The sequence below is a fragment of the Ambystoma mexicanum genome, chromosome 7p (assembly GCF_040938575.1).
Source record: "Ambystoma mexicanum isolate Mex_15411 chromosome 7p, UKY_AmexF1_1, whole genome shotgun sequence".
Lineage (NCBI taxonomy): Eukaryota > Metazoa > Chordata > Amphibia > Caudata > Ambystomatidae > Ambystoma > Ambystoma mexicanum.
The window spans coordinates 772161779-772174414 of NC_090939.1; the positions used below are offsets into that span (position 1 = coordinate 772161779).

General features: G+C 43.1%; 1 protein-coding gene across 1 annotated transcript in view; it reads right to left on the bottom strand.

The window, feature by feature from the left end:
• Positions 1–12636, bottom strand: part of LOC138526307 (parapinopsin-like) — a 2832341-nt gene that overhangs the window by 1537701 nt on the left and 1282004 nt on the right. The window lies entirely within an intron of this gene.

A 12636-nucleotide genomic window follows, 5' to 3' on the forward strand; every position in this document is an offset into this window, starting at 1 on the left:
AGTTCGGGAAACGCCTGTTCCTGTGTCTATGAGAGAGCTGAAATTGGATGAATCTTAATGTCTTTCCTGCAGGATTAAAAGTACTACCGGAAGAACCACAATATGGCAACTACATCTGAACAACCAAAAAGTACAATTACATATGGTGATCACGCAATCCACCTTGAGAATACGGTCTCAAAGCAGACTCAACGAGCATAGCCGAGGAATCTTGTACACCAATTCTAAGCAAATGAGCTAGGAATCCAGCCTACTGAATACTTTAGCCGCATGGCATTGTGGGATATTTGTAAACAAGTAAACAAGTGAGGCAACCCAGGATTTATATCTTTACTAGGGAGGCTTTGCCAGTACAGATACTGAGAAGGTGGATGATTGTTTTACCTTGTTCTCTAAAACCCCCACACACTCTACATATAGTTTGGAATTATTCAAAACTCCAAGGCACATATATCCACATATAAACAAACTCATAAGGTGGTGCATATGTGACAACCAGTATCTGTGGGATTGGCCAATTGACAGCGGAAAATCTTGGAAGGTCTGTCCCAAATGGTCCCCTAAATTGATTACAATACAATCAAATAAGTTGGAACTCCCAAGAAAGAAACTTCTCTTAGTGCTTTGGGGTAGATCACAGAAACCTTGCACTGACGCAAGTGCAAAGTTGCATGGTATTAGCACTAGAGCAAAGATTTCCCTATTTGTAAAACACTAGAACATATTTGAAAACCATTGCACCATGACAAGTGTGGCTTGGCATGTTATAAGCACAAGGTCAAAAATTACCTTAGTGCAAAAAAATATTTCTTTTCACACAAGGGCAAAGTTTGCCCTGGTGCTAATATGGATTGGTATTATCACTAGGGCAAACTTTCCACTCGTTCAAAAATGCATCAAACATGTACCTTTTTTTGCAAAAGGGCAATTTTTGCCCTTATACTTATAACATGCCAAACTACACTTGTCATGGAGCAATGGTTTTGAAATATGTCCCTGTGTTTTTTTTTTAAATGGAGCAAACATTGCCCTAGTGCTAATACCATGAAATTTTGCACTTGCACCGGTGCAAGGTTTCTGTAATCTATGTTGGAGTCATGGGACAGTGCCGTGTTTGACACAAGCATTGTGCCAATATCGCAATGTGTTTTTGAAAGAAGATACCCGTTGAGAAAACCCTACCGAATGTATCCTGGAAATGATGAAAACCGATGGGAGGAACTCCATAAAGGTATATGAGAGAGAGCGAAGAACAGGAGCAGGTGGCATCACAAAAAACAGGATTCTTAGATACTGACTGAAGACAATGGGCCTCATTACATGGAAGGCGGTAAACCATGGTGCTATTAGCACCATGGTTGCCACCTGTACCATACCGGTACCACCATGTTGAAAAGGGGAATTACCACCCCATTCCAAGGTTGGCGAGGCAGTAATTCCCCCTTTCTCCATGGCCCTTCTCCATTCCCATTTTTGCTCCATAGGGCATAATGGGAATGGGGAAGGTGGTAATTACAGTACCGCAAATTGCGGTACCGTAATTAGCACCAAGGTCCCTTTGCGGGTCCCAACTTTAACAGCTGGTCTACACCAGGCGTTAAGGTTGGGTCCCGCAAAGGGACCTCGTAGTAGGGCGGTAAGGGTTAACAGTCACTGGTACCCTTACCGGTGACCGCTAACCCTTACCGCCTTCCGTGTAATGAGGCCCAATGTATAGATACTAAAGAAAATAATGTCGAAGTAAAGAATCAAGTGAAGTTTAAATACTAAAAAGAAGATTTCACATGCACAAGTGCTGCAGAAAATCAACAGTACAATAAATGTACAGATGCTGAAACGCAAGGTAGACTATGTCATAATAGAAGCTGGCTATATGTAGTGAAGAGAATACAGGCAAATCCGCCATTATATAGAAGCTGGACATCAGTATCATGAATTTAGTATGCCGGGACCCTTGAAGCAGGAAGGCAAAACTGTGTCACAGTAAGAATAAGCAGAATCGTGGAGCTGCAAAACGGGGTTGTCTGGCCTAGAGTCAAGCATGAAACAGCCAAGGTAACCTATCTATTGTGGAAATGAGTGAACATGCGGAAGATGAATCATCCCTTGTTAAGCTGCAAAGAAAGGACAACAATAGTGCCAAGTTTAATTCATTTAGAGCATTTAAAACCTGAAATATGGACCAGATTGTGGTCCCCTGTCAAGTGAGCCAAGGATGAAAATAGAGTTTGAACATGGAGTCCCAGAATACGATAGTGAGTGCCCTCATTCCTGTGTAAACTGAAGGACAAAGATACTTTGCAAGGCCCAGTTGAAAGACAATCTTCATGGCAGAAGGCATTGGCGATGAGAGATGCTAGATTAAATGGGAGGGGAGGAAGTGTCATGCCCCATCTCCTTGCACCTGATTCTGGGCTTACGTGCTGCTAAGTGAACCGAATGTTCCAGACATGGCACAAGCGTGCCAACCTATTATAGTAGTCCATATACCGAAAGGACCTTATTGTTTGAAGAACAATGAGAAACTGTGTATCTAATGTTTCTGAAGATGTCATGTTTTAGAGGTAGGCATATGTTGTCCATCTTCTAGTGGGCAGCCAATCACAATCCTAGATCCTATATGAAAGTTTAATTAGATGTTCCCTTTGACCATTCCTGACCCTTGGTAGGTTGTTCCTTATTGCCATGTAGTATGACGTCACCTCTGATGTATTTTGATACATAAATGATGATTTGGTTAAAGATCGCTGAGAGATTGAGCATACATCCGTTGAAGTTCATTGTAAACTCCCCGTGTTAGATAATTGTTAATAAAATATTATTTTGCCATCTTCCTGAGTTGGTTCCTTTATTTGGATTCTGACACCACAACAGACACCAGTTCACATATTAGGAAACGATTTAATGAAGAAACTTAATATGACCATTTCATTTCCTGATCAAGGAATAGTGTGCTGCACTCCAGGAATAAACTATTTAAATGTGGGGAGTTCATACTGGTGTTGACAGGTCAAGTGACTCTGCGAGGCACTCCAGTAGATCCAGAGATTTTTTAAATATGGAGTAAGCATTTTGCTGACATGGCTACCTGGTCTGGTAGGAAAGATTGTGAGGATACCTGATGAGTGTTTATTTAGACCAAAAATACCTATGAATGAGGAAGGTGGACAGACTATTCCTATAGAGTTGGAAGCAGCTATAGTCCGAAGACAGATGGCAATGCTCGAAGGGATAGTTGATGAGGGTAAACCATGGAGAACAGTGATAGCTCTTGAGGAGTGATACAGACTGACTAACATAACTGATGATGATATTTTCAGGGAAGTTCGTGAGCATTTCTTACTGGATAAGGATAGAAAAAAGGGATGTCCCACAAATAATGGTGATAATGACCTCAACTAACAGCTTTTTTTCAGGAGTATCTTGAAAAGGTGCTGAGTGCCCAACAGACCACAGGCCCCTATGAAATAGCTTTATTGAAGGGGATAGGGGAGGTTAAGATAAAGCTTGATGCAGGAGCAATTCTACCCTGAGCAAAACAGTACCCCATGTCTCAAGAAGCTGATGAGGTATATTTCAGCACTGATGAGTCAGGGGATTCTGGTGCCATCAGAGTCAGTGTGCAATACCACAGTGTATCCGATAAATAAATCAAAAAAGGAGGATCATGGAGATTTATCCAGGATTTGAGACCTCTTAACCAGATTGTAGATTATGAGTTTCCTTTAGCTACTAATCCTGTGACAATATTATGCAGTATCCCAGTGGAAGCTAAATATTTTACAGTGATCGATTTGAAAAATGCATTTTTCTCGATCCAGTTGCACAAGGACTCCCTTGACTTAACCTCATTTACATTTTGTCAAAAAAGAGTAAAACATACTTGTTTGCCTCAAGGGTATTGTGAGTCCCCATAGATCTTTAACAGAGTCCTACAGATGGATCTAGGCAATATCGATGTTAAGAATGCTGTGATACAGTATGTAGATGACCTATTGATTTGCAATAAAAACAGAGGACAAGTGTAGTCAGGATTCTGTCTAATTGATAAGTATTTTAGCAGAAAAAGGATATAAGGTGGACAAGGAGAAATTCCAGTATTGTCAGGAGGAAGTGTTGCACATAGGTCAGTTAATTTCACATGAAGAAAAGAAAGGGACACCTAAAAGGGCTGAAGCAATTATGAAAACACCAAAACGGAACACAGTAAGACAAATGCAACAATTTCTGGGTTTGTGCAATCACATTAGAGCTTGGGTGTTTGATTATAGCACATACACAAAGCCACTTCGGCAAGCATTAACGAAAGCAAAATTTGGTAAAACAAATCTAGAATGGACTGAAGAAATGGAGGAAGGATTTGAGGAGTTAAAAAGATCAATATGTACAGCTCCAGTTTTAGGGATTCCCAATTATGGGGAGGAATTTTATTTGTTTTCACACACAAATGGGACAGTCATGGCAGCAGCGCTTACAGAAAGAACCACATTGGGTACAAATCTTTGGTATACCGCAGTGCGATTTTAGAACCAGTTATGAGAGGACACTTCCCTTGCAAACAATATTTGGCGGCTGCTGCGTTTACAATTATTGTTATGGGATGCTCTATGACCCTTTACATGGACCATGCCATTGTTTGTCATTTTAGAGAAACCCAAGGGCACATTGACATCCCAAAGAGCTTCAGTTTATGAGGTAATGATTTCTAACCCAATATGTGTGTTATACAAATGTTAAAATAATAAATAAATAAATAATAGTGAACCATGCCATGTTAATAGCTGAACCCATAAAAGAAGGTCATCATGTGCATGACTGTGCCAATTATGTTGAATTTTATGATGATATACCGAATGTGAAAGAGAATGCTTTGGCAGTAGGGGACATTTTATTGTTGGTTCTTTGAAAATGTATCAGGCTAGTGGGGAAAGGTGATTTAGGCACTGCAGTAGTAAGACAGAGAATAAATGGTGAATTCGATGTGGTGGCAAGTGCAAGGCTACCATCTCATTTTTCAGTGCAAGCAGCAGATTTAGTAGCGCTTATTGTCATGATTGAGAAACATGAAGGGCAGGAAATGACAGTGTACAGTGACTCGGCCTATGTGACGTAAACCGCACGCACAGGCTTGTCATGTTGGAAAAGGAGGGGCTATCTCTGCGCAGATGGCACTCCAGTGCGGCATGCATCTTTATTGGATAGATAAATTAAGGAACTACAACTCCCAGTGGCCATAGCAGTTGTGAAATGTGCAGCACATACTAAACAAATAGACTTTATCTCTTGCGGGAATGAAGCCGCAGACATACATATTCACCAGAAATGTTGAATTTTGATACTGAGGATATTAAGCAAAGTCTGATTACAACCAGGTTAGCCCAGGAGGGGTTTAATATGCTGTTGATAACCCAATTAATAGAGATTCAGGGAAGAGCACCACAGGAAGATCAAGGGCTGGGGAAGCGGAGTGGGTGTTCTTTTTCCCCCACAAAAGCTTTATGGTGACAGGAATGCACTGGAAAGCCAGGGAAGCCAGTAACTCTATTGAATGTCACACTTGAACAGCTGCATTACCCTGCACATGTAACTAGTGAAAGTCTTGCAAACAATATTTCAGAAGACTGGTTCATTCCTAATTTGTTGGAACATGTTGCACTGTTTATGTTAAACTGCATCATGTGTCAAATGTTTACTGCTGGGCATTTATTAAGAACTATCAGAGGAGTAATACTGTGACCAAATGGCCAGTTTCAGCAGTTACATATCGACTATGTTAATATGATGTACACATTTAATGGATAGAGGTATCCATTAGTGGTGGTGTGCCCATTCTCTAGGTGGATTGAAGCAGGTCCGTGTGCACACTCTGATGTCTCTTGTGCAGCAATGTTTTTAGTGCGTGAAGTTTTCCCGAGGATGGGATTGTGCAAAGTACTAAGATCTGATAATGGGCCACATTTTGTCAATGAGCCACTTGAGCAAATAGGGTTTTTATTAATTATAAAGCACAAGTTCTCTTCTGCATATAACCCACAAGTGAACGGAACATGTGAGAGACTCAACGGCCTCCTCAAGCAGAGGATGGCCAAGATTAAATTGACTTTGAAAAAGGGATGGCTGTATTGCCTACCCCTGGCCTTATGTGCCCTTCCGAATCAGACAGGATCGGACCACCACCTCACCCCGCATGACCTAGTAACAGGGCATTTAATGAAAAAGCCCTTTAGACCTCCATCTAGGATTAGGAGTGATGCCCAGAGTGTAGCTAAAACTCTAGGTGATGAAATGCATTATTGTTTGAAATGTATGACTACCAGTATTTCTTTCATTTCAGATCAAGTCAAGCAACGGGGTGAAGGTCTAGGAACACGGAAGAAGATAATTCGCTGACCAATCCAAGTTAACTTTTACCACCAATTAAGTTATATATTGGGGACCTGATCTTAATTAAAATCTTCACCCAGAAGTGGCATGAGCCTTGCTTTAATGGCCCATTCCTTGTTGAGGAAGTTTCCCATTCTGCTGTTAATATTTTGGGAAGACAAGCTTGGTTGCATCTGAACAATCAGAAGATTTAAAAAGGTGAGACCCACCCTTCCACCATTGCTGATCTAGAAGCAAGACAAGAAGAAGAATTTCCATGTGTGCATACTCCATCGATGACTAAAAAAGAAGGACGATGAAGAAACACGTGACTAACACATACTTTATTTGGACTAGAAGTGAATAGACACGCCTTATATGTATATTTTAGAAGGAAGTGCAATGACTTTCAGAGAAATTCCAGTGGTTGAAATTAACTTTTAGAAATATATTGAATTAGTGAATAATGAATCAGAATTATACCTAAACGTCAGTTCTTGATCAGAAATTGGAAGAGAGACTAATATCCAGATTCATTTCCTGGAGAAAACCTATTTTAAGTGATAAAAATACATGATACCTGCCAATAGTGATGTTCGGCTTGTGGTTCTTGTCTTTGAGTACATACTATAATCTTACCCTGCTCTTATTAGAAGAGACGTTAATATTCACACTTTTTTACAGGATCCTGAAAATGGACCAGTAATAAGAAGACTTCTTATTGCTATAATTAAACACATTGTACAGTTACAAATATATAAAAAAAAACTTGATGATTGTATTAAAAATAATGAATGAAGAAGATGGCATGATTGTACAGAGTGAACAAGAACAGCAAGCAGTGGGATGGCGTAAAAAATGGTTGTCCAGATTTCTATGGATAATAAAATTTCCATTATTGTTCTTGTCATCTTTTTGTTTCTTATTTTTCACAGTATCTATTATTTTAATGGATCTACTGAAGAAAGAGCTCCTATGATTTCCCCCTCTATGAGTACGAATGAAGACAGTTTCCTTGATCTCTATAAGTATGTTAGGAGACATAAAAGAGATGGAAAGGAAGATGATAAAGTGATAAACACCTATCTACATAATTCAGCTCACCTGGGGAATAACATGTGGTATCAACGCATGAAAAAAATGGGCAAAAGAGCATATAATGACAATTGTGATGTCTGCTCTCTCACCTACCTATGCCATCAATACAGTAAGGACTTTCGTTTCGAAGGAGGTATCAGCATACAATGTGAAATGCCTCAGCCATCTTGCAGCATATACTACTTAGGGAGAGTTCCAAGGAAGCTGGGTGACCTTGCCATGGAGATCAAGATGGTTGTTTCCATACCAGAATGACTACATCAAGACCATACGAATGGAGAAGGATCCTGGATGGAAAGACAACATGCTTGTGTATCCTGCTGCAGACAGGATGAGGTGATCATTGAGGAAATGAAGAGAATGAACTGTCCTGATGTGATGGAAATAGCAGGATCACCTGGATGTTGGGAAAGATCCCAACTATTGATTTCTGGACGAGTGCATACCAGGAAGGGATGGGAAGATGGAATGATGTCCTGTGCAGCTCATCTGCTGAAAACAAAATATGTACAAGAAGTGCAGAGAGTGAATGATGGATGCTTGAAGGCATGGGCCAAGCACTCCAAGTAACTGACATGGGTAGAAGACGAATCAGGCCCAGTAGTTGTAATCCCATTGGTTAATGCGACAATATGTTTCTGAAGCCATGGAAAGAACCATGTGGGACATAATGAAGGATGCAAATCCACAATTGATGTTCCTGGTATGAGAAAAGGGACAGCTGTCCTTAAGGAACAATATTGGGCTTGTGGATCTAGAGCCTATATGACGTTGCACAAGGATGGGGCGCAGTGTGTTCCCTGGTGCTCATCTATGTCCTTGCATTAGTGATTCCTCAAAGCGATCTAAACATGAATGATTTTCCAAAAGTAGATGACCATTTGAGAAAAAGAAGATCGCTTGAATTCCGGTGCATTAAAAGAGAACATTATTTCTCAGCCAAATCAATAACAGTGTATGAACTTATTCCTGATGAGCGCACGTTGTTCAGCAAGACTGCTATGATAATGAGAGCTATATTTATGCCTGGAATTCAAACAGATGGTTGCAAAACACCAGATGGGAGCTTCTGCAGACAATTAATGCTACCATAAAGGGATCCAATGCCATAAAAGAAGAGCTGTGGCCCACACAATTGATGACGCTCCAGCATAGATATGTCCTTGATATGATCACAGCGATGGAAGGAGTTGTTTGCACCAAAATTAGGCCATCATGTTGCACATTCATACCTTCTCACGATGGCCAGAATGGGATCTTGGCAAAGGCCATATCGAAGTTGATGGACCTGCATACAAAGATGGAAGAGGAGACAGATGACATTGAAAATGACAGTTGGTTTATCTCTTTGTTTCCATTGATTCCTCATTGGTTGGTGAATCTATTCATGCTTCTTGGAATACTAGTGGTGCTAGTGTTGTTTGGATTTTGTATAGTCAGGATGGCGATTGCCCAATGCAAGACAACGACAAAAAAGGTAGTAGAAATGAAGCTCATGAATGATGCCAACGATGAACCAAACGCCAAGGAGCTGACTGATGATGCTGTCAGGAAATACTTAAAGGCTAGCATCAAAGCACCTGCGGGAACAAGGATTCTGTATCCAAAGAATCATAAGAAGTATGTTGCATGATGGGTCTATTGTACCCCGAATGGACAATGTAACTACATGACCTGGAAAGGAGATGAACATGTCAAATCAGCAGGTACCCTGAGGCAGGTGATGAAAATATGGATACCTAAGAAACTCTTTTACAAGAAAAAATACCAAGATGTAGAAAAACTTGAGAAGGTGTTAGAGGACTCGACCAGAGGGGGGAATGAAGACGAGCAGCTGCATACCTCTGAAGGAGACCCTGCCCCTTTCCTCCGATTTGTTGGATACATGAGACCATGCCGTGTTTAACACAAGTCGTTGTGGCAATACCGCAGCGTGTGTTCAAAAGAAGATACCCATTGAGACAACCCTACCGAATGTATCCCTGAAGTGTTGACAACCTAAGGGAGGAACTCCCTGAAAGAATATGAAAGAGAGCAAGAAAAGGGGCTAGTGATGTCATAAAAAGTATGCACGATGTCCAGCGATACTGACTGAAGAGAATGTATAGATCCTAAAATAAATGATGATCAAGTAAAGAATCAAGTGAACTTTTAAATGCAAAAAAGAAGATTGCATGTGTACAGTGCTTCAGAAAATTAACTGTTCAATAAATGTACAGATGCTGAAAAGCAAGGTAGACTAAGGGCCTCATTACGAGGTTGGAGGTGATGGAAAAACGATGCCGGTAAGGGATTACTTGCAATGCATACCGCTCCGGGCTATTCCGACTCAAGAACCCGATATTAGCGGCACCCCTGGTACGGTGCTCCCCCCTACCGGCATGCGAGCATTCTCGCTGCCCTTCGGTCTAGCAATACCGGGATGCCGCTAACAGGAGGACATCACAAGTCAGGCCGACATGCAAATACCTGCAGCATGAAGGCGGTAATAAGGGATACCGGGATGCCGGCAATACCGGCATTGCAAACAACTCGCAACCAGCTTTGTGCAGTGTTCCGAACTGCCACAGGTGCACACAATCAGCACAGGTGGAGGCAATGGAGTCTGGCCCAGCACAAAAGGAGCAAACCCACACAACACCCCCCTTTCCACACCAAAATGATTCGACTTGTAGTAGCAATACTGGGGCTGGAGAACATGCTTGCATTGCAACACCAGCAACAACAACAACAACAACAGGCACCACAGAGGAGACACAGCAGGAGAAGGAGGGTGAGACAGGCCCACCAAGCCCCACCAGTGCAGCCAGTGGTACCACACAGGCAGCCCCCAATCCCTTGCATCAGAGCCAGTCCATTCAACCTAACCCCTGAGCAGATCCAGACCCTATACCGTCTGGACCAGAACACCATCACTACCAATGTGGACATGATATACGACGACATTGTCAGCCTGATAGAAATACGCACCGCCATCCCACCTCTACTGAAGGTAGTGTCTGTGCTCCATTTCCTGGCCACAGTCACCTACCAGCACACAGTGGGGCAGATGCATGGCATTTCACAACCCTTATTTTCTCGCATGCTGCACCAAGTGCTGGATGCCCTCCTGAAGCACTCAAGGAACTACATATCTCTACCACGGACTGCCAGGATATATTTGACACAAAAGTTGGCTTCCATGCACTGGCAGGCATGCCAAATTGTATCGTTGCACTTGACTGCACCCATGTGGAATTGGTGGTCCTGCATGCAACAGAGGCAGTGCACCGCAACCGTAAGCTATGTCACTCCATCAATGTACAGACGGTATGTGACTCTGGCAAGATCATCACACATTGTTGTTCCCGATTTCCCAGATCAACTCATGACTCAATGGTCCTACGCAACTCCATGCTATCACGTTACATGGAGCGACATGCAGGACGATGTGCCTGGCTGCTTGGTAAGTTGCATGACAGGCACATGGCAGTCTAATGGGGGGCGAGATGCACACACCAGCATGGTGTCATTGTTGTGTTCAGTGCACAAAATCCACATCCCAAAACACTGTGCCCCAAAGCATCCCAAACTGAACATGACAACCAATCCCGATAGCAATGATATTAGCTGCACACCAAGCACATCATGCCAAACTTCCTACTACCCCAGATCCCACAACACGTCCACCACCCATCATCAGTCCTCACCCTCGGTAACACAATCCAGCAACATGCTGTGAATGTGCACAATGTAAATGTCTGCAGCAAATCACTACACAGGACAAGCATCCATGAGAGTGCACAAATCATAACCACCAAGGGAATTCACTGCTTGTCACACGGCCACCACCACAGTAGTGCAGCATGTCACCATAGGAATAATGAGCACAGAATGTCAAATAATGCAGAGACTACTGCCAACACTGCCAGTAAGTAAATCATACTGAACATTACACATCACAAATTTAAAACAAACACCTCAGAATGTGTCCACAGCGCGTGGGCAACATCAAGGCAGTGTAAACCGTGTATCATCTTGAAGACACAATCCACAACATAAGACATGGCACATCACACATTGTGGCAAGGTAAAATGTGTGCATACAACCAGGGACATGTGCATGTGTACCACAAATATCTGCAGGCATGTGTGATAAGTACAGCTGTCCATAATGATTTGACTGACACATACCTTATTTTGCACCCATGCAGGTGATAGTGGCTATCCCTTGAAGATGTGGCTCCTCACCCCTGTCCGGAACCCACAGAACAGGCACGAAGAGGACTACAATTGTGCCCATACACATACCCGTGTGGCCATCGAGCAAACCTTTGGTCTGTTGAAGGCACGTTTTTGCTGTCTCAGCCGGTCAGGTGGGGCACTCCTCTACAGGCATAAGAAGGTGGCCAAGATCATCATGGCATGTGTCATTCTGCACAACATGTAAATCCGACGGAATGTGCCCCTGCCCCCTGACATTGAACAGCAACCACCAGGTGATGATGAAGAAGAAGAAGAAGATGTAGGCGCACATCATCGTGGTGGCGATGCACAGGAGTGACGTGCCGTGCGCCAGTCTTTGATTGGCCAATATTTCTGAGACACATGGGTGCAGAGGGTGCCATGAAAGTGGGACTGAGGGCACTGGTTCTGGGAGTACATGGACAATATGCACTGTAAACCAATAAATGACACATACACAATAAGGAATGTCCACTCAAGTATTTTTTTCAGGTACACAACGGGTGTATTAAACTGTAAAAAGTAAAAAGTGATCATACCCTCTACCTCTCCCCCCTCCCCCAGCCCTCCACAATTCCCCCACACACCCTCTACTCCCTCCCCTCCCCCACAACCCCCCCACATGCACTCTCCCCCCTCCCCCTCCCCTGCAACTCCCACACACCCACTCTTCCCTCCTGCTCCCCCCACATCTCCCCCTCACACCCTCTCCCCCTCCTCCCCCTACAACTCCCCCACACATCAGCTCCCCCCTTCCCTCCCCCACAACTCCCCCACACATGGTGTTCTATTGAATGCTGTAGGTTGCAGTATCAATTGCCACAATCAGGCTGCCCCTGATACTTTTTCCCACTGGCTGCATCTGATGCTGGCATATCTGAGCACCGCAAGGTGCACGCAGACTGGCGAAGGGGCTGGTCTGAGTGAAGCTCGAGGAGGAGGCCGTGCCCA